Raw genomic sequence first — 23020 nt, 5'->3', positions numbered from 1 at the left:
GTGACAACACTTTTTTCTTACAGGTTCTTCATGCCCAGTATAAAATCAGATCCTTAAGGAGTGTATTTGAGTACAGAAGAAAATCAAGGAACCACTGTGCACTTCTGGATAACAGCTCATATGTAGAGATATGGTCACTTCATTAAGGCTAAGCATTTTAGCATTGAATACGCGCCTTCATCATGCCATAATGAGTAAATGGCATATGGAATGGACCCACAGATGACAAAGTTTAATATTATGACTTGTATATGAGACTGTATAGAAAGCAAGATTAGCATGTGTGAGCTTACACTTCCAATGTCTCACTAGAATATTTTTTTAAATTGTTGTAATATGAACCAGCAATCTGTGCCAGTTACTCCAGCATTTAGATCTGCTATAGTCAACAATGCTAATTCTGATGTGAAGTTTTATTTTATTTAGTAGCAGAAGGAATTTCTAATTTGAGGTAAAGAGACAGAGTTTAAGAATGGTAAATCAAATAGGATCGTTATATATGACTTTGTAGGCAAGATGGAAGTCATTCCAAATTACATTTTGACATCTTCTTCACTTATTACAGCAGTTGCTTCCTTGGTCCTGGCAAGGATCTGGGCAGCAGGGGTTGCAGGGATCTGCCAGAAAAGAGATCACGGATTAGAACATGACACAAATAATCTGTTATCATATATTATGACTTTTAGAAGCTTTGCCTGTTTGCTTATAGAATGTATATATCTATATTCTCTTTTTAATGTTGCTATTTACAATAACATTTAAAACTGATTGTCATTCAAAAGAGTTGAAAAATGTCACATGAGTATTTGGAAAGTGCTCACATGTATGAAGATTTTTGGGACTTTTGAGGACAGTAGTTCAAAGAAATCAAGCAAGACGTTGAATCAGATTTAAATGGAATCCCTCTGATAAATATTATGCTTTAACTACAAGCACCTGAATATAGCGCAGGGGTCCCTAACCTGTGGCTCGTAGGCCCATGAAGTGTGGCACTTGGCCATCTGCAAGCTTAGTGCATTAGCACAAAGTCTTCCAAACAGCTATGAAGGGAAGGTCACAAGATGGTGACTTTTGTGAGTTGCCCTGCACAGAAGAGTGGATCTAGGTGCGCATATACTGGGAGGGGGGTAAAAATGGTAAGCTGGAGATAGATACTATTAGAGGGGTGTTGATGCTGGATGCAATATTTTGGTGAGACTGCTTTATAAGAGAAATATGAATAAGTGGAAACTCCTGAATGTAAGTACAGACCCTAAATGGGAGGGTCACACAAGCCGTTTTCTGTGGGTAAGCTTTTGTTGTCGTATTACCGGTAATCGGTAGGGTTGAGCGAAACGGGTCGGCAATTTTCAGAAGTCACCGACTTTTGGCAAAGTCGGGTTTCATGAAACCCGACCCGACCCCTGTGTGGGGTCGGCCATGAAGTCGGCGATCTTCTGAATCTGGAATCGGAATTCCGATACCGATTCCCGATATGTTTAAGATATCGGGAATTGGTAACGGAATTCAGATTTAAGTGTAAAATAAAGAATCAAAATAAAAAATATCGCTATACTTACCATCTGATGCGCCCTGGTACTAAGCTGTCCTGGCCACGCGACCAATCACAAGCCGCGACGTCACCGCGACGTCACCGCAAGGTCCTGGAAGGCTGATTCTAAGGAAGGAAGGTTCCCGCTTAGTACCAGGGCGCATCAGATGGTAAGTATGGCGATATTTTTTATTTTAATTCTTTATTTTACACTTAAATATGGATCCCAGGGCCTGAAGGAGAGTTTCTGCTCCTTCAGACCCTGGGAACCATTGGAAACCCAATGCACTGCATTGGGTTTCGAGTTTCGGCCGACCCCGACCCCGACTTTTTTATAGGATCGGCCGATTTCACTCGACCCGACTTTTGAAAAAGTCGGGTTTCGTGAAACCCGACCCGATCCTATAAATGTAAAGGTCGCTCAACCCTAGTAATCGGGGCACTGACTTAAACTGCGATGGGTGAGGGTGAACATGCTAAATGTGGCTCATGACAGCATCTTGAACATGCAAAGCCTAAATTACTTTGGCTGTAAGATTAATCCCTTCCCGCTGGCCAATTTCCATTTTTTCATTCTTTGGTTTTTCTTCCATTTCTTCCAAGAGCCATAACTTTTTTTTTTTTCTGTTCACATAGCTGTATGAAGGATTGTTTTTTGTGGGACAAATTGTCCTTTTTTTAATTACACCATTCATTTTAACATGGGATGCATTGGAAAAACTGAAAAAAAAAATCCAACTGTGTTGAAATTACAAAGTTCAGTTCCAGAATTGGTTTTGGGGTTTTTTATTTGCAGTGTTCACTATACGGTAAAAGTGACCTGGCAATATAATTCTCTTACAGTTGCCCAGATACTAAACATGTATAGTTTTTTTTTGTATTTAAGTAGTGAAAGCATTTTTAGAATTTTTTTTTTCACCCTGAGCTGACATTTTTACTGATATCATTTTTGGGTAGATGTGTTTTTATCGCCTCATATTGTATTTTATTGAAATGTTGTTTTGATTTTTTTTTTCCTGCTGTTTTTATAAATATGGGTAAAATGGATAAAAGGTGGGGTTGATTTATCAATTTTTTTAGTATTTTTAAAACAATGTTTTTCACTTTTTACTGTATTTGTCTTAGAGAACTTGAACCTGCTACTATCTGATCTCTTGTGCTTCAGCACTGCTATGCATAGTGAAAATCATAGTTTCCTACAAACCTACAAACTGGCTTCCACAGGAGTACCGTAATGACTGGCACGGGGTTCTTCAGCAGACCGCACGCAGAGCCTGCCTCAATGTCAATGACCCAATATATGTAAAAACTGTACATAGTATGTGGGGAAGATACTATTGTTAATGTTTTTCAATCTACATATTTTATTTTTGGTGCTATAATGCATGATTACCTTGTTTGTGAGGACGATAGTGATGACCATGATGATGATGGTGAGAGCCTTGATTCTGCTGTCCAGGTTTACATGCTAAAAACAAAGAGACTGAGATTAGATTCATATTTTCTGGTGTATGGTGTTTGAAGTTTTGGTATTAAGTGTTTATGTTGTGTATTACCTGTGATGCTTTAATAGACAAAATATAACATATCAATATATACCAAAAAGTGTATATCCTACTAGAGGGAATGCAAGATGAAAACTTTCCAGAAAAACTGTGCTCCCTCAGTGATTTACTTTGAGGTTTGGATTTTAAAGGGAACGTGTCAACTTGGAAACCCAATGCAATCTGCCACCAGCACATTATAAAGCAGGAGGAGTTCAACAGATTGATAAAGCTTTTGAGGGAAAAGATTCAGTATAAATTGCCTTCAACAGGTCTAGTGGAAATTCCTAATCCGTGATTGACATCTCTCCCCGTATCAATGTCCATACAGAGTTAACTGCCAATCATTGATTAAAGCCGTCTACTGCACCCAAGTGCGCAGAAATAGAAGGGATTTAATTGCATAAAATGCAACTTTTTTTTCCTACACATACATATACCAATCTGTTCAACTGTTCCTGTTCTATTTCATGATGCTAGAAATTTTTTAAACCGAAAGGTTATCTTTAAAGTGACTCTGTCAGAATGACTGTTCAATCTAAGTCCCGCCACTCGGTGCTCCATGGCGGGGCCAATCATTTAAATACACCTTCCCACCTGCTTGTCTTCCGTCAATCTCCACATCCTCTGGAGACCAAACAGGTGGGAAGGGGCATACAAATGCTTGGCCCCATCATGAAGTACTGAGCACCTGAAGGTTGAAAATTCATTCTATGCTGACTGAATTCCTTTACGGAAACTGTGGGAATGTTGGGTCTGCCATTGCTATTCACACCAATTTGGTTTTTTGTGTTAAGTTCTCAGTAAAATGTATCAGGTGAATGTGCTGAAGTCATCATTGAGGCAAAAAAGGAGCTGTAATGCTCTAGAAAGACATGTAAGGCAGAGACCTGCTGCTGGGAAATCTGAACCCGAAGACAATAGAAAATGTAACACCCTGTGATGTAATGTATAGGTGAATAACCTGCTAATGTTTAGACTGCAGCCGGATGATTGAGGAGGCATTTATTTTGTTTTGGAATGTGATTGAGAAAATGCTGGTTATGGCAGTTTTGAACCTAATCCCATGTTTTGGAATAAAAGTTCTTGTGGTATTGAAATTATAATGTACATGAAATATATATTAGAAATATCAAATAGAAGAATAATCAGAGATGGTCAACAAGCAAGTTGTTAGGCATAGCTCTAACATATTAGCTATATTTGTTAGTTTATTTGGTTATTTCTACATCAGAATCTGTGAATGCAGCTCTAGACTATCATACATGTACGAGAAACATACAGAATATACTTAAAATCAGTAAAAGATCAGGAATTCTATGATTTTAGTCAATATTTTATGCAGATTATATCCAAATAAAAAACTGTTAAATAAAATACTGAAAATTTGTAAGGCTTTTATAGTAACAACTTACGGTCTTGGCATGGATTAACACAGATTGGCTTTTTTTGGCAGGGGTCTATGCATGGATTCTTGCAAGTATCTTGGCACTGGACCTTTTGACCACATGGTCCTCCTTTGATTCCAGACATCACTGGTAAATGGTACGATTGTTTTTTCTCAGCTTGTAGAGGATAAGCTGTTATTTTTTTCCTCAATGATGTGGGATTTAAGACTGACCTGTTTATATAGTGGAGCTGGAATCAGGATGCATACCTCATATGGATCGTCACAGTAACTTTTACAAGGTATTTAAATACATCTGACTATAGTAAACCTTATTACATATCACATGGAATTTACTAATTACACTGTTCTAAATATTTTCAAAAGTTGTCAGGTTAAGTTGCGAAATGAGGTATTTATTAATGATTTAACTTCCTGAATTCAAATCTGACAATGAACATTTTGTTTGATCTTGTTTCTATTATATTAAAGAGTTTTCCTTTCACTGCTACATATACTTAATGTATAAAAGTTTCAGTACTCTTAAACATTATTTTTAAAAATATGAAGTGCATAATATTTATTCTACCATTTTCTGCTATTTATTTAGAAGAAATGTAGCAACGTTTCAAATAACTAAAACATGCTAGTTATAAACAGTTACAGAAATTGCACTACAAAATTGAGTCCTAATTCAGTTACAAATCTTGTCTCTTGTACTCCTGCATCATATCATCTCTTACATATCATCTCTTACAATTGTCCAACAGTAATCTGAAAACATTAATGGATTCCTTTTTCCTTGATATATTTTCTCTATAGTCGCACTATTTTGGTGAAATCTCTCACTGTACTCGTCGTTCACTGCTCTGTAGTTTGGCGGAAAGAAGTCTAGACACGAATGTAAGAAATTAAACCTTAACCCCTTCTCAACCTTGGACATGCTCAATACATCTTAGTTGTGAAGGACTTTCTTACCTTGAATGTACTGGGTACTTCATGACAATTTTTTGCAAAAGAGCTATGTGCACCAGTTCACCTTACCTCCGAGTGTTCAGCTAACTTCATAGTGGACAACTGGCTCTCACTGACAGAAGTGGTGCACGCTTCTCTCCTGGCAGTTTATCCCTTTAAATGTTGCGATCAATATTGATCACATCATTTAGAAGACAGGGAAAGAGAGAGAGCTCCCTCTCCCCTCTGATCAGAGCACCCACAGCATTATCGCCAGAGCCCTATCGTTGCCACGAGGACCCAACTTTCTAGGCTGTGCCAAACTCCTTAGACCATGTGTAGAGCATGGTCTAAGGGGCTTGTGTTAGTGCTGCACTGACAGTTATAAACCATTTCAATGCTTGTGCATTGCAATGGTTTCTAACAGTGATCAGACACATAAAAGTGAAAGTTCCACACAGGGACAAATGAAAACGTTTAAAAAAATGCAAAAAAAAAACCATAGTCCGGTTCACTCCCCGCACCCTCTCGTTTTACCTGCAGCCCGAAAGGCATGTCCTTACCTCGATATATGGAAGAATAAAGGATTTTTAATACATCGCTTGGTGAGTGCCACCTTTTCTTTTTTCTTTGGATGTTCAATATATATTTATTTGCATTTTGCATTGAGAAATAGGTATTTGATCCCTCTGGCAAACAAGACTTAATACTTAGTGGCAAAACCCTTGTTGGCAAGAACAGCAGTCAAACATTTTTTGTAGTTGATGATGAGGTTTGCACACATGTCAGGAGGAATTTTGATCTTCTCCTCTTTGCAGATCACCTCAAAATCATTAATATTTTGAGGCTGTCGCTTGGCAACTCGGAGCTTCAACTGCCTCCATAAGTTTTCTATGGGATTAAGGTGTGGAAACTGGCTAAGCCACTCTACGACCTTAATGTGCTTCTTTTTGAGCCACTCATTTTTCATTGTCTTGCTGGAAGACCCAGCCACGACCCAATTTTAATGTCCTGGTAGAGGGAAAGAGGTTGTCACTCAGGATTTTGCGGTACATGGCTCCATCCATTCTCCCATTGATGCGGTGAAGTAGTCCTGTACCCTTAGCAGAGAAACATCCCCAAAACATAATGTTTCCACCTCCATGCTTAACAGTGGGGATGGTGTTCTTTGGGTCATAGACAGCATTTCTCTTCCTCCAAACATGGCGAGCTGAGTTAATGCCAAAGAGCTCAATTTTTGTCTCATCTGACCTTCTTCCAATCACTCACAGAATGATCCAGGTGTTCAATGGCAAACTTCAAATGGGCCTGCACATCTTGAGCAGGGGGACCTTGCGGGTACTGTAGGATTTTAAACCTTTATGGTGTAATATCTTACCAATGGTTTCCTTGGTGACTGTGGTCCCAGTTGCACAAGGCGAGATGTTGCATGGTGCCTCAGATCGCTGTCGATTGACAGTCATTTTATATTTCTTCCAATTTCTTACTAATGCACCAACAGTTGTATCCTTCTCACCCAGCATCTTACTTAGGGTTTTGTAGCCCATTCCAGCTTTGCGCAGGTTTATGATCTTGTCCCTGACATCCTTAGAAACTCTTTGGTCTTGCCCATGTTGTAGAGGTTAGATTCTGACTGATTAATTGAGTCTGTGGACAGGAGTCTTTTATACAGGTGACTATGGAAGACAGCTGTCAAATACTTATTTTTCACTGCAAAATACAAATAGATTTATATAATTGATACAATGTGAGTTTCTGGATTTTATTTTTGATATTCTATCTCTCAATGTTAAAATTAAACTACCCTTAAAATTATAAACTGTTCACGCCTTTGTCAGTGGGCAAACTTACAAAATCAGCAAGGAATCAAATAACTATTTCACTGTATAAGCCTCATTTATGGGTGTGTGTCTCTAGAATCATGAGCTGGACACTACAACATACAGGAGACTACAATGTACTGGGCACTACAATGGCAGTTTGCAATTTTCACTCAACAACATCCACTGCTGCTTGATTCTGTAAAATAGCTATGGAGTCAAAATCGTTACAACACCTGTAGATAAATTCCCAAAAGTGTAAAATTTCCAAAATGTGGTCGTTTGAGGGGTGATTCTGCTGTTCTAACACTTAGGGGCTCTGTATATGGATTCTGCAAACTATTCTAGTAAAATATGCTCTCCAGGAGGCAAATAGTGCTCCATCCCTCTCAAGTCATGTCATATGGCTAAGTAGACCTGCCAAATATGCCAAATATGGGGTATTTCTACAATCAGCAGACATTATGGGACACATTTGGTACCATTTTTACCCATTTTCCCATGTGAAAATGTAAAATCTGGTGCTAAAACAAAATTTTGGTGATAAAACTGAAATTATATTTTTTTGACTGCTCAATGGTATTAAATTCTGTTTCAATATGATCACTGCACCCCTAGACAAATTTATTCAGAGATGTAGTTTGTAAAATGGGGTAATTTATGGGTGATTTCTTATGTTCTGGCACCTCAGGGGATCTCCCAGTAGGTCATGGCACCCACAAACCACAACAGTAAAATTTGAACTATAATATGGTGATCCTTCCCTTCTGAGAGTTGCACTGTGCCTGAAAAGTTTTTCCTGATTACATGTAATGTATTGGCACACTCAGGACACATTTTTAAAAAAAAAAAACTGAGGTCCATTTTTTCCTCCCAACTTAGAAAAATCTTGGGGCCAAAACAACTTTTTTTGTGGTAAAATTGTAATTATTCTTTTTTTCTTCAATGCCCAATTGTGTACAGTTCTGTGAGGCACATGTGGTGTCAATGAGATTACTGGACCCCTATTTCAATAATTGGAAATTTCTTCTATTCTGGCACATCAGGGGCTCTGCCAATGTGACGTGCCATCCGCAAATCATTCCAGATAAATCTGAACTCAAATAGGATGCTTTTTTTCTTCTGTGTCTCAAGTAGTTTTCGACAACATATGGTGTATCAGTGTATTCTGGAGAAACTGCGCAACAAATTTTAAGGTCCATTTTCTCATACTATACTTGTGAAATTGAAAACATTTTGGGCTAAAACAACATTTTATGGGAAAAATAATTTGTTTTCATTTTCATAGATCAACGTTGTAAAGTTCTGTGAAGTACCTGTGGGTTCAAGGTGCTCACCACATGTCTAGATAAATTCCTCTAGTCCCTGTTGATGGTTTCCACTGTTTATGCACATCAGGGGCTCTCCAAACTCGACATGACACCCGTAGACCATTCAATCAAAGTCTACGTTCAAAACGTTACTCATTCCTTTCTGAGACCTGCCATGCACCCAAACAGTAGTTTTCGCCTACATATTTAGTATCTTTATACTCAGGCGAAATTGCACAACAAATTTTGTGTTCTATTTTCTCCTTTTACCCTTGTTAAAATAAAAAAATTGGGAATAGAATAACATTTTTGTAGGAAAAATGTAATTTTTTTATTTTCACAGCTTTACTTTATAAACTTCTGTGAAGGATGTGGGGTTTCAAGGTGTTCACCATACATCTGTATACATTCCTTGAGGGGTCTAGTTTACAAAATAGTTTCAATTGTGGTGAGTTTCCACAGTTGAGGCACATAAGGGCCTCTCCAAATGCAACATGGTGTCCACTCTCGATTCTGGTCAACTTTGCACTCCAAAAGTCATATGGCACTTCTTCCCTTCCGAGCTCTGCCGTGCATGTTTTTCCCCATATTTGGGGTACTGGCGTACTCCAGAGAAATTGTGCAACAATTTTGGGCTCCAATTTCTCCTTTTACCCTTGTAAACCTTGTGAAAATAAAAAGAAATTAGGGCTAAAAGAACATTTTTGTGGAAAAAATTAGATTTTTTTTATTTTCATGGCTCTACGTTATACATTTCTGTAAAGCACCTTGGGTTTGCAGGTGTTCACCATACATCTAGATAAGTTGTTTGAGAGTTCTAGTTTCCAAAATCAGGTCCCTTGTGGGCGGCTTCCATTTTTTGTTACAAATGGGGTTTCTAAACGTGACATGGCATCCGTTCTCGATTGCAGCCAATTTTGCATTCAAGAAGTCAAATGGCCCTGCCTTGCACCCAGTAGATTGCACACAGTAGATTTCCCCCATATATGGGGTATCGACGTACTTAGGAGAAATTTTACAACAAATTGTATGGTCCATTTTTTCCTGTTACGGCTTGTGAAAGTAAAAAAAAATGGGACTAAAGTTAAATTTTTGTTAAAAAACGTATAGGTTCATTTTTTCTTTCCCCATTGCTTCAGCTTCTGTGAAGTACCTGAGGGGTTGCTAAACTTGAATGTGGTTTTGAGCACCTTTAACCCCTCAACGACCGCCGATACGCCTTTTATCGGCGGCAGTTAAGGGTACTTAAACATCAGCGCCGTTAATTAATGGCGCTGTGGAAAAAGTGAATAGCGCCCCCCAGAGTCGGATTTTCTCTGGGTCGGTTACCAGGGGTAGCCGAGACCCCAGAGAACATGATTCGGGGGTTTTTACCGACCCCCTGGTTGCGATCACCGGTAATTAACCGTTTACCGGCAGTCGCAAAAAAAACCAAAACGCGATTTCCCATTTAATTTCTCTGTCCTCCGATGTGATCGCACATCAAAGGACAGAGGAATGGGGTCCCCGATCTCCCCCAATACTCACCTGTCTCCCCCGGTGCTCCTCGTGGCTCCCGATGGGCGCCGCCATCTTGTTCCGTCCAAAAAATGGCAGGCGCATGCGCAGTGCGCCCGCCGGCCGGCACCCGGAAGATCTTTGGGGTCTCAGCTGCCGGGGGTAGCCGAAACCCCAAAGAACATGATCGGGGTCGGTATTACCGACCCCTGTTTTGCGATTGCTGGTAATTAACTGTTTACCGACGACCGCAAAAAAAAAATAAAAAAGCGAAGTGTAATTCTCTGTCCTCTGATGTGATCGCACATCAGAGGACAGAGAAATAGGGGGATTCGGGGACCCTGTTATACTTACCGTTGTCCCTGGGTCCTCCTGCATCCCCTCCTGCCTGCCAGCTTCTTCATCCGGTAATAAAATGGCGGGCGCATGTGCAGTGTGCCCACCATGATCTGCTGGCCGGCAGCTAGAGAGTTGGGGCTAAATTTAGGGTTAGGGTTAGGGTTTGGGCTAAATTTAGGGTTAGGGTTGGTTCTAAATTTAGGGTTAGGTTTAGGGTTAGGGTTGGGGCTAAATTTGGGGTTAGTGTTAGGGTTGGGGCTAAATTTAGGGTTAGGGTTGGGGCTAAATTTAGGGTTAGGGCTAGGTCTAGGGTTAGTGCTAGGGTTAGGGTTGGGGCTAAAGTTAGGGCTAGGGTTAGGGTAAGGGTTCGGGCTAAATTTAGCGTTAGGGCTAGGGTTAGGGTTGGGGCTAAAGTTAGGGCTAGGGTTGTGGCTAAAGTTAGGGTTAGAGTTGGGATTAGGGTTAGGGTTTGGATTAGGGTTGGTATTAGGGTTATGTTTGGGATTAGGGTTAGGTTTGGGATTAGGGTTAAGGTTAGGGTTGGGATTAGGGTTAGGTTTGAGGTTAGGGTTGAGATTAGGATTAGAGGTGTGTTGGATTTAGGGTTCTGATTAGGGTTATGGTTAGGGTTGGGATTACGATTGTTTTGGTGTTAGGGTTGTGATTATCGTTAGGGTTGTGATTAGGATTATGGATCGGGTTGGGATTAGGGTTATGTCATGCTGGTGCTGGGTAGACTACATCTGATTACCCGGGCCCCTGCAATATCCCTCAGACTAGGGAAAACCCTGTCTGTCCCTCTCCCAGAGTTTACACTGATGGTATGCTTGTCTGGGCCACCAGGCCTGACCCTGACTCCTGTTTCAGTCCTATGCTGAAACCTCCACCCACCTCCCAGTGATAAGACCACACACCAACCCCTACAGAAAGCACAGACAGGGAAAAACTAAAAACGCATCACGCCGCAGATACACAGGAAAACACTATAATGTGCACAGGGCAAAACAGATACAAATATAGGAAGGAGAAATATGACAAAGGATAATACACCACCAGATAGGATATTTCTTCTCCTAGACCACCTCTCCAGACCGAGATCACCAGGCACAAGACACAAGCTATAATTGGCAGCGCTCAAAGTCCAGAATGACTATTTAAAGGCCACGGGCGTGACCCAGCCTCCAACCCGATTACCAGCTAGATTTACCCCGGAATATCTGGATAAAGTCTAGCTGGAGCCACTGAGCATATAGTGGCCGAATGTAGAATTACCGCTCTCTGTCAGACACCCTAGTGTGAATAGCTTCCGACATGACAGGTTAGGGGTGTGTTGGGGTTAGGGTTGGAGTTAGGATTGGGGGGTTTCTGCTGTTTAGATACATCAGGGGGTTTCTAAACGCCACAGCCAATTTTGCGCTCAAAAAGTCAAATGGTGCTCCCTCCCTTCTGAGCTTTGCCGTTCGCCCAAACAGTGGTTTACCCCCACATATAGGGCATCAGTGTACTCGGGATAAATTGGAAAACAACGTTTGGGGTCCAATTTCTCCTGTTACCCTTGTGAAAATAAAAACTTGGGAGCTAAAAATCTTTGTTGTGGAAAAAAAAATATTTTTTATTTTCACGACTCTGCATTATAAACTTCTGTGAAGCACTTGGGAATTCAAAGTTCTCACCACACATCTAGATAAGTTCATTGGGGGTTCTAGTTTCCAAAATGGGGTCACTTGTCGGGAGTTTCTACTGTTTAGGTACATCAGGTGCTCTGCAAACGCAACATAACGCCCGCAGACCATTCTATCAAAGTCTGCATTCCAAAACGGCGCTCCTTCCCTTACAAGCTCTGCCAAGGGCCCAAACAGTGGTTTACCCCCACATATGGGGTATCAGCCTACTCAGCATAAATTGCACAATACATTTTGGGGTCTAATTTCTCCTGTTACTCTTGTGAAAGTAAAAATTTGGGGGTGAAAAGATCATTTTTGTGGAAAAAATATGATTTTTTTTATTTTCATGGCTCTACATTATAAACTTCTGTGAAGCAGTTGGGGGTTCATAGTGCTCACCACACATCTAGGTAAGCTCTTTGGGGGGGTCTAGTTTCCAAAATGGGGTCACTTGTTGGGGGTTTCTACTGTTTAGGTACATCAGGAGCTCTGCAAATGCAACATGATGCCCGCAGACCATCCCATCAAAGTCTGCATTCCAAGCGGCGCTCCTTCCCTTCCGAGCCCCGATGGGTGCCCAAACAGTGCCGCCCCACATATGGGGTATCAGCGTACTCAGGACAAACTGATCAACAGATTTTGGGGTCCAATGCCTCCTGTTACCCATGAGAAAATAAAAAATTGCAGGGTAAAAAAATCATTTTTGAGGAAAAAACAAAGGATTTTTTATTTTCACGGCTCTACTTTATAAATTTCTTTGAAGCACTTGGGGGTTTAAAGTGCTCACCACACATCTAGATAAGTACCTTAAGGGGTCTAGTTTCCAAAATGGGGTCAATTGTGGGGGATTTCTGCTGTTTAGGCACATCAGGGGCTCTTCAAACGCGACATGGTGTTCGATCTCAATTCCAGCCAATTCTACATTGAAAAAGTAAAACGGCACTCCTTCTCTTCCAAGCTCTGCGGTGCACCCAAACAGTGGGTCACCCCCACATATGTGGTATCAACGTACTCAGGAGAAATTGCTCAACAACTTTTGTGGTCTAAATTCTCCTGTTACCCTTGTGAAAATAAGAATTTGTGGGCGAAAATATCAATTTTGTGTAAACAAATGCGATTTTTTATTTTCACGGCTCTACTTTATAAACTTCTGTGAAGCACTTGGGGGCTCAAAGTGCTCACCACACATCTAAATAAGTTCCTTAAGGGGTCTAGTTTCCAAAATCGTGTCACTTGTGGAGCGTTTCCACTGTTTAGGCACATCAGGGGCTCTCTAAACGTGACATGGCATCCGATCTCAATTCCAGCCAATTGTGCATTGAAAAAGTCAAGCGGCGCTCCTTCTCTTCCAAGCTCTGCGGTGCGCCCAAACAATGGTTTACCCCCACATATGGGGTATCGTCGTATTCAGGAGAAATTGCCCAACAAAATTTATGGTTAAATTTCTGTTTTTACACTTGTGAAAATAAAAAAATCGTTCTGAAATAAAATGTTTGCAAAAAAAGTTAAATGTTCATTTTTTCCTTCAACATTGTTTCAGTTCTTGTGAAGCACGTTAAGCGTTAATAAACTTCTTGAATGTGGTTTTCAGCACCTTGAGGGGTGCAGTTTTTAGAATGGTGTCACCCTTGGTTATTTTCTATCATATAGACCCCTCAAAATGACTTCAAATGTGATGTGGTCCCTAAAATAAAATGGTGTTGTAAAATAGAGGAATTGCTGGTCAACTTTTAACCCTTATAACTCCCTAACAAAAAAAAATGTTGTTTCCAAAATTGTGCTGATGTAAAGTAGACATGTGGGAAATGTTGTTTATTAACTATTTTTTGTGACATATCTCTCTGATTTAAGGGCATAAAAATACAAAGTTTGAAAATTGCAAAATTTTAAATTTTTTTGCCATATTTCAGTTTTTTTCATAAATAATCGCAAGTAATATCGAATAAATGTTACAACTACCATAAATTACAATATGTCACGAAAAAACAATCCCAGAATCAGCAGGATCCGTTAAAGCGTTCCAGAGTTATAACCTCATAAAGTGACAGTGGTCAGAATTGTAAAAATTGGTTCGGTCATTAAGTACCAAATTGGCTCTGTCACTAAGGGATTAAGGGTGTAGATTTTATAGTGCTGTCATTTTTTGGTATTTTCTGTCATATAGACCTCTTAGAGTCACTTCAAATATGATTAGTGTTGAGCATTCCGATACCGCAAGTATCGGGTATCGGCCGATATTTGCGGTATTGGAATTCCGACACCGAGATCCGATACTTTTGTGATATCGGGAATCGGTATCGGGATCGATATTAATGTGTAAAATAAAGAATAAAAAATATTGATATACTCACCTCTCCGACGCAGCCTGGACCTTACCGATGTAACCGGCAGCTTCCGTTCCTAAGAATGAGCGCTTGAAAGACCTTAGATGATGTCGCGGCTTGTGATTGGTCGTGTGGCAGTCACGTGACCGCTCACATGACCAATCACAAGCCGCGACGTCATCTAAGGTCTTTCAAGCGCTCATTCTTAGGAACGGAAGCTGCAGGTTACATCGGTAAGGTCCAGGTTGCGTCGGAGAGGTGAGTATATCAATATTTTTTATTTTTATTCTTTATTTTACACATTAATATCGATCCCAGGGCCTGAAGGAGAGTTTCCTCTCCTTCAGACCCTGGGAACCATACAGGATACCTTCCGATACTTGGTGTCCCATTGACTTGTATTGGTATCGGGTATCGGCGATATCCGATACTTTTCGGGTATCGGCCGATACTATCCGATACCGATACTTTCAAGTATCGGACGGTATCGCTCAACACTAAATATGATTTTGGTTTTTTTTTTTAAATGGTTTTGTAAATTATGTTGGAAAAATAAAAAAATCACTGATCAACTTCTAACCCTTCAAACTTCCTTAAAAAAAACTTTTTCCTATTCAAGCAAATCGAACATTAAGAGAAAATCAGGACTACGGCTGCTTTCCCACTTCCTCTTAATGTTCAATTTGTCCAAAGATGGAGACATTGAGACAGGACTAACTGGGTATCAGGCTCACATGTCATAAATCGCAAGAGAGCCCCAAGAATCCGAGTGCCAACACCACTGGATCAGCAATGGCACAGGAGGTGAGCATAAGCTTTTTTTATATTTTATCAGCGTCAAACAATTAAATCAAGAAGGTGATGTTCAAGTAGTGAACAACCCCTTTAAGTTCATCTGTTTTTGCCTCTGAACCAATTTGGCTGTAGAACAGTGTTATTAATATATGTAGCTTTAATAGGGACTCAATAAAATCTCATAACTATACAAAATGAGTACAGATTGATTACACTGGTCAACAGCATTTTTGGTGCCAAACATATTTCATCGAATTTAGGGTATTTTTGGGGTGCTGATTCTGAATATGTCATCAGTTTTGCCAGATTGGCTCAAGTTTTTGAGATTTTTGGTATCTTATTTATAGCACTTGTTGGTAAATGCGACGCATCATCTCATTAATTTCTTTGGATTAGTACTTGAACTGAGCAGTTCTCAATATAGTTTTGTGTTAATTAGTGTTCTAAAAGTTTGTTCATAGCTTGATTTTTGCACTAACTTTATGTTGTTGTCTGTTTTCCAGTGAAAAGCATGAACTCATCAAGAAGAAGTTGTCTTAACGATCCAGACTCATTCTGTTACATTTGTGGTGAATACACACTGCCAAAACATAGAAGAAACATAACAGACTTCGTAAAAAAAGTGTATTTTGCCTATTTTGGGGTTATGCTTGGGGACCAAGACAAGTTTTGGGCACCGCACATAGTGTGCAAAGCATGTATCGAATTATTATGAAAATGGAGCAAAGGACAAAGAAAAAGCTTCAAATTTGGTGTTCCAATGGTGTGGAGAGAGCCAAAAAATCATCATGATGACTGTTATTTATGGTAAACACAGGTACAGGCACATCTTCACAATGAGGGACAGGCCTTCTTGCAGATTCCATGTTACTCCCATTTTCGTTTCTTATGCTTATTGAATCCTTGCACTTGCACTGCACAGAAATAACAGTCATCATGATGATTTTTTGGCTCTCTCCACACCATTGGAACACCAAATTTGAAGCTTTTTCTTTGTCCTTTGCTCCATTTTCGTAATAATTCGATACATGCTTTGCACACTATGTGTGGTGCCCAAAACTTGTCTTGGTCCCCAAGCATAACCCCAAAATAGGCAAAATACACTTTTTTTACGAAGTCTGTTATGTTTCTTCTATGTTTTGGCAGTGTGTATTCACCACAAATGTAACAGAATGAGTCTGGATCGTTAAGACAACTTCTTCTTGATGAGTTCATGCTTTTCACTGGAAAACAGACAACAACATAAAGTTAGTGCAAAAATCAAGCTATGAACAAACTTTTAGAACACTAATTAACACAAAACTATATTGAGAACTGCTCAGTTTAAGTACTAATCCAAAGAAATTAATGAGATGATGCGTCGCATTTACCAACAAGTGCTATAAATAAGATACCAAAAATCTCAAAAACTTGAGCCAATCTGGCAAAACTGATAGCATATTCAGAATCAGCACCCCAAAAATACCCCAAATTCATTAAAATATTTTGGACACCAGAAAAATTTTTTTTTTTTGTTGACCTGTGTTATACGTACAAAAAACTGAAAAAGTAAAGAGCAAAGTTTCTGTCATGCTTTTGAAAATGATTAGTATGTGCAAACATTTTATTCCAGTGGGAACAACCTTACAGTTCCTGTTGTTTCAACATAATATACATTAGTCAACAGTATGAGCAAATATATATATAAAAAAAATATATAATTAGAGATGAGCTAACGTGCTCAGTGATACTCTGATGTCATTCGTGTATCTGGGTGCTTATTTTTGCTCGGCAGTCGTCGAGCATTGGCTGGTGCTTAGATTGAAAGATCAAATTCACATATCCCATGTTTGGCATTTGTTAAACAGCCAATAAACATGTAGGGATTGCCTGCCAGTTATTGTAATGCTGAAGACATCTTGGTAGTGGCACTACTGTGATTGGCTAGCCAAATTTCCTCATCATAGATTATAAAAGGACTGGCGCTTGGCACACTGATGCCATTGCACTTCTAAGGGACAGTTGTGATTGGAGGGAGAGAGCAACTGTCCAGGTATGTGTATGCACAGTTTCATTAATCAGAGTCCTCTAGTTTTCTAGTGGCACTACTGGTGCTGATGCTGAACTATCATACTTAAAGTCCTTCTTAGGGCTAATCTTATTCTTTCCCTGTTTCTATACGATACAGTCTGCATTTAGCCTAGAGACAACTGGTGGAGCAAAGAGAGTGGCTGAATACAGCCTACAGGCAGGGCTTATGGCTTTGCAGTTTGTGGCTAAATGTATACACACGTGGTCAAAATTGTTGGTACCCCTCATTTAATGACAGAAAAACCCACAATGGTCATAGAAATAACTTGAATCTGACAAAAGTAGTAATAAATAAAAGATCTATGAAAATGAACACATGAAAGTCAGACATTGCTTTTCAACCATGCTTCCATGGACTTTTAAAAACAAATTAAACTCATGAAATAGGCCTGGACAGAAATGATGGAATCAAACCATTCTTTTAAGTGTCAGTTAGACTTCTACACCTCACGGTAGGTATTTTGGCCCACTCCTCAAGAGCAAACTGCTCCAGTTGCTCCAGTTCCAGGTTTTTGTTCCAAAATTGATTATTGTCATCCATGCAGTTTAACATGCTTTGTGTAAAATTATGAGGGTTTGAAATTTTTGAAAACCACTTGGCCTGCTACACGTCACCAAATTTTTTGCTGCAAAAATTGACTTTTAGAAAAGAGGATAAGAGACACCCGAGCTTATCCACACCTTAAAAAGTAATACTAAAAACAGCAGAGTGGCAAAGAATGCACTTGGTAGTGTAGGCAGGTAGAAAACCAAAACACTAAAACACTACTCTAGATGGATATGTATATAGCAATAGGCATATAAAGGAAAATAATATATATTTAAGGATATCAAAGGCAGTCATGAACTGAAAATCAATAATGCTATAAAAAATAAGAAACAATATTACAATTGTTAGCTGAACTTCAGGGTACCTACAATAAATCAATGAATCATAAGCCTAACATAGGTTACGCTTTCAGTAAAAGAGGAGAGCTACATGTCAACCAGTTTGTAAATTGTATAGCGAATAACTTGAAGGTGAATGAAAAAACGAAGAAAGAACCAAAAAGAACAACCTGTTTGGTATATATATATATATATATATATATATATATATATATATAATTACCAGTAATATAACAAAAATTACCCATGCAAATGGCGACTCGCCAAACAATGCAAAAACAAAGAGAACACCAAGTCTGAAAAATACCAATAAATACCAATAAAATATCACCAAAATTTATTGATTCAACATGCAAAGCATTTTACTAAATAAATACACAAATGTAGTACAAGGGTTTTAGTCACAACTAGTGTTGAGCGATACCTTCCGATATTTGAAAGTATCGGTATCGGATTGGATCGGCCGATATCCAAATATATTGGATATCGCCAATACTGATACCCGATACCAATATAAGTCAATGGGACACAAATATTGGAAGTGATCCTGGATGGTTCCCAGGGTCTGAAGGAGAGGAAACTCTCCTTCAGGCCCTGGGATCCATATTCATGTAAAAAATAAAGAATAAAAATAAAAAATATGGATATACTCACCCTTGGACGAGCCCTGGCGGTCACCGCTGCAAGCGTCTGCCTCCGTTCCTAAGAATGCAGAGTGAAGGACCTTCGATGACGTCGCGGCTTGTGATTGGTCGCGTGACCACTCATGTGACCGCTCACGCGACCAATCACAAGCCGCGACGTCATCGCAGGTCCTACACTCACTGCATTCTTAGGAACGGAGGCTGCCGGTTGCACCGCTGAGGTCCAGGGTCTGTCGGAGGGGTGAGTATATCCATATTTTTTATTTTTATTCTTTACATGAATATGGATCCCAGGGCCTGAAGGAGAGTCTCCTCTCCTCCAGACCCTGGGAACCATACGCACCGCACATGTCTGGGAACTTATAGGAACTTCCGAGTCCGATTTCCGATATCTCAAAAATATAGGAACGCGGTATCGGAATTCCGATACAGTGAATATCGGCCGATACCCGATATTTGCAGTATCGGAATGCTAAACACTAGTCACAACGTGATTAAATCCACAGGTGTAAACAATGTTCCGAAGAAAAGGTCAGGATTTATTAAAAGGTGCAAACAGAAGAAAAAGAGGACATATAATCCATTTCAATTGACAGTAGCAAAGGGATATTACATGTCTATATAAACCAAAATGTCCACATTTAGCCTTAGATGCCCAGTAAAAAAAAATAAATCTCTCTGTTGCACCTATTACCTCGGCCCATTGCTTACACCAGTGGATTTAATCACTTTGTGACTAAAACCCATGTACCGTACTACATTTGTGTATTTATTTATTTAGTAACATTTTTTGCAAGTTGTTTGTTTAATTGAATGAATACATTTTGGAGATATTTTACTGTTTGGTATACTTATTGTTGCACATGTAAAATATGCAGCCTCTTGTAGCACTAATTTCAGGCATACACCAGTGGATATGGGGTTAAAATGCTGGTAATATTAGATTTAAACCAAATACATGCATCTAGCGCAAGGTCATACATATTTTATTAAAAATTGACTATTGTCATCCATGCAATTTAACCTGTTTTATGTGAAATAACAATGGTTTGAGTTTTTTTAAAAATAGCTTGGCCTGCTACAGGTGACCAATTTTTTTTTAATTAAATTTTTTTAGTTTTAATTAATCAAGAAAAGTTGGTTTCCCGACATCTAGCACTTATACAATGGATAAGGCGGGCAGTAATGGATGGGGAAGTGGAAGTCCTGGTTTGTGCAGACTCTGAGAACATGGGGCAGGTGCAACTGTGCCTGTTGCTGGAGCACAAGCAACATGATCATCCATGAAACATAGCATCCTGTCCCACTTTACAGGGAGGCATGGGGCACCACTTCCGAAGCCACACCAGTGAGAATAGGTGGTCAATTGGATAGAAGATAATGCTTCCAGCATGCTTGCCAGCACCACCCAGTTTTCCACATGGTCCAGTCTCAAAACTTAAGAATCTGAATTACTTAATACAGACCCTGATCCTCCATTCTCTTACTATGACAAGTCCCAGGAGACCAGTGATCCCACACTAGGACACTCCAAGGAACTTTTTACATGATCATTTCTTGACTATGGCCTCTCACCCTGCATGTTCCAAGAGGACAGGAAGAAATGCTACTTAGTGATGCACAAAACCTAGGGCAGCCACTGTCACAAGAAGATGACAATGAAGAATGGTTCAGCAAGAATGAAATCAGAAGGAAGAGGCAGTGGGGTGATCATAGGGAAAAGGTGGGCAACTGTTCTGCAGAGCACCGACACTCGAAAGTGTTACCAAGTCTGGAACTTTTTTTAAAGAGAGTTCTGAGACAAAAGAAATGGTAATTTGCAACAGGTGCCATGCCAAGAACAGCAGGGGTCTGACCACTAAAAGCATAAAGGTACCGTCACACTCAGTGATGCTGCAGCGATATAGACAACAAGCTGATCGCTGCAGCGTCGCTGTTTAGGTTGCTGTAGAGACGTCAAACACAGCAGCTCCACAACGATGCAGGAGCGATCCTGTGACGTAAAGGTGACTCACTTATCGTTCTCACAGGTCGTTAGCTCCATGTAAAACATTGCTGACATCGTTGCTTTTGCTGTCAAACATGACGATACACGCCGACCTGACGACCAAATAAAGTTCTGGACTTCTAGCTCCGACCAGCGATATCACAGCGGGATCCAGATCGCTGCTGCGTGTCAAACACAACGAGATCGCTATCCAGGACGCTGCAATGTCACGGATCGTTGTCTTTCCTGTTGTAAAGTTGCTGAGTGTGAAGGTACCTTAAGTGTTCACCACACATGCTGACAATTGAACATAAAGCTTTGCATGCAGACCAGGTGGAGATGGAGGAAGATATGAGACAGGGAGATACTACCCAACCCAGCCTTATCTCATCTGCACAGTGTGGATTGGGTAACAATAAGGCAGTGGAGGCTGAGGAGGAGGAATAGGAGCTAGTTGCTAGCACAACAGAGGTTTGTACCCACACAAGCTTCATCCTATGTCTTCTATATGGAAGGGATGAGGAGGAGAATGAGGAGAAAGAGATGGAGGAGGAGGAGATGGAGATGAAGAATCGTCATCATTGTGGAGACAGGAAAGTGTTAACTGTAGGGACCTTGGCACATATGGCAGACCAAAAGCCTTTCCCGAGACCCTTGCCTTATATTTACCTTGGCCAAGAAACAGTACTGGTTGGTCACTCTGCTAGACCCATGCTACAAGTAGAATCTTGCATCTCTCTTTCCTGTGACAGAGAGGCCAACACAAATGGTGCTTTACCAGTAGGCAAATATGGAAAACATGTTGAAAAATTCACATCAGACAATGCTATCGGCAGGGGTTAAATTTCCTTGCCCAACTCAAAAAGAGAGGCGAGTGAGACACACGCCAGGGAACATGAGAGGCAGGTGTAAACCATGAAAGGCCTGGGATAATTTAATGACAACCTCCTAGCGTCCAGGCCCTGATGATCGGATATTTTTGACAAGAAGGGAAAATTTATTAAAGTTATTCAAGCAATACCTGGTTGACAAAACCTGAATACTCTTTCATTCCTCTGCGACCTTCAACTATTGGGTCTCAAAGCTGAACACCTGGCATGAGCTGTCCCTCTACGCGAGGTGTTGGGCTGCCCTGCCAATAGCATCTTCTCTGAACGGGTTTTAGTGATACCAGTGGAGTCATAACAGACAGCCGCGTTTGCTTGTCAACAGAAAATGCTGACAGGCTAACCCTGAGAAAAATGAACAAAGCTTGGATTAGCTGCGACATCACATAAAGTGTTTCTAATCTTCAATATTTGAATGACACCCTCCCGTTGTTGCCTTAAAAAGTCTATGAATAAACCTCTTTATAATTTTTTCCTGGCTTTATACTGCATCCAGAGCCTTTATGAGTGTAGAAGTATCACATGTACAGTTTCTTCATTTTTTATGAGGCACTTCAGTTGGTTCCTTCAAGGATGTATGGATGACTCACCTTAGAATTTTTCTTCTGGTTTTGCACTGTCTGCAGAGTCTTTATGAGTATAGAAGTACCACAACCACACTTTCTTAATATTTGAATGAAATCCTCCAGTTGTTGACTTCAAGGACATCATCATGACCTGGATAATAGAGGGGCTATATGAGTTACATTGCTGTAAATGGTATAAGAGACAGCATTCTTGTGAGAATAAACAGAAAAGTGACTTGCTCACAACAAGTGTGCATGCTTTTCTCCGAGTGCTCGTTATTTCATTGCCTTATTTCTTAGGGTACTGTCACACAGTGGCACTTTTGTCGCTACGACGGTACGATCCGTGACGTTCCAGCGATATCCATACGATATCGCTGTGTCTGACACGCAGCAGCGATCAGGGACCCTGCTGAGAATCGTACGTCGTAGCAGATCGTTTGGAACTTTCTTTCGTCGCTGGATCTCCCGCTGTCATCGCTGGATCGTTGTGTGTGACAGCGATCCAGCGATGCGTTCGCTTGTAACCAGGGTAAACATCGGGTTACTAAGCGCAGGGCCGCACTTAGTAACCCGATGTTTACCGTGGTTACAAGCGTAAAAGTAAAAAAAAAAAAACAGTACATACTTACATTCCGGTGTCTGTCCCCCGGCGTTCTGCTTCTCTCCACTGTGAGCGCCGGCCAGCCGGAAAGCGAGCACAGCGGTGACGTCACCGCTGTGCTTTCCGGCTGGCGCAGACACAGTGGAGAGAAGCACAGCTCCGGGGGACAGACACCGGAATGTAAGTATGTACTGTTTGTTTTTTTTTAC

At 40.3% G+C, this 23020-nt stretch overlaps 1 long non-coding RNA gene across 2 annotated transcripts; it reads right to left on the bottom strand.

Moving 5' to 3' along the window:
- Positions 1–383: 383 nt before the first annotated feature.
- Positions 384–22361, bottom strand: LOC143768535 (uncharacterized). Of its 2 annotated transcripts, none has more exons than XR_013213928.1 (4): positions 22232–22361; positions 4491–4696; positions 2925–2999; positions 384–617 (listed from the first exon to the last, which is right to left on the bottom strand). It is a non-coding gene; the product is annotated as an uncharacterized LOC143768535 (long non-coding RNA). The 2 variants fall into 2 exon arrangements; XR_013213929.1 differs by lacking the exon at positions 22232–22361 and adding an exon at positions 5954–6295.
- Positions 22362–23020: the final 659 nt, after the last annotated feature.

Source organism: Ranitomeya variabilis, chromosome 4 (genome assembly GCF_051348905.1).
Source record: "Ranitomeya variabilis isolate aRanVar5 chromosome 4, aRanVar5.hap1, whole genome shotgun sequence".
Taxonomy (NCBI): Eukaryota; Metazoa; Chordata; class Amphibia; order Anura; family Dendrobatidae; genus Ranitomeya; species Ranitomeya variabilis.
Note: the sequence above shows the minus strand (reverse complement) of the source record. Positions and strands in the feature narration are given on the sequence as shown.